This window comes from Aplysia californica, unplaced genomic scaffold (assembly GCF_000002075.1).
Source record: "Aplysia californica isolate F4 #8 unplaced genomic scaffold, AplCal3.0 scaffold00457, whole genome shotgun sequence".
Taxonomy (NCBI): domain Eukaryota; kingdom Metazoa; phylum Mollusca; class Gastropoda; order Aplysiida; family Aplysiidae; genus Aplysia; species Aplysia californica.
Genome location: NW_004797727.1, coordinates 388,883 through 389,617, shown reverse-complemented (window position 1 = coordinate 389,617; position 735 = coordinate 388,883).

Here is a 735-nt window from a genome sequence, read left to right as displayed (position 1 = left end):
TTGTGTATGTGTATGTGTGGGGGTGCGTGTATGTTGGTGGGAGTGTCTTTGTGAGTGAGTGTATGTTTTTTATGTGTATGTGTTTGTGTACGTTTGTGTGTGTGTGTGTGCGTGTGTGTGTGTGTGTGTGTGTGTGTGTGTGGAGGACGATACGAGACGAACATGCAGGGAAATAAGTGACATTGTAGTCGCTATGTCCAGGGCAACATATTTTCGGTCTTGGCAAGAAAAACGTCTTTTCAAAGTGGGCACCCCCTTTTGTAGACAGCAGAACAGAAACAGAAACGTGTTTTAAGCAGCTCGGCACGTTTTGACCCGTGTTGAGCAAGAGGGTTTTTAAAAGGTTTTAAAAAGTTTTTAGTAAGGTTTTGCTCAAAACTGTAGAAGGTCATATTATGAGCGCCAAGGGGTGGATGTCAACAGAGAAGTCTTTACTGGGAATCAGATTTACGCTGCTCACCTCACTAGCCTCAACAGCACTTCGACTATCAAGGCATCCTGGAAATAGCAGTTCACAAGAAAGTGACAAACATCCAAAAGAAAGAGAGTTAAAAAGACAATAGAAACGATGAGGGGGGAAAAAGCTGCAGTTCCCCCTATGTTGTTGCGCGCTGTACGAGCATGACATTGAAAAATCAGCCCATTTACAATTCTACTGTCCAGAAGAACACGTTACTATCCCCCCCCCCTCCCTTAGGGAATGGCCTAAAGACACTTCAGTCAGTAGCATCGCTC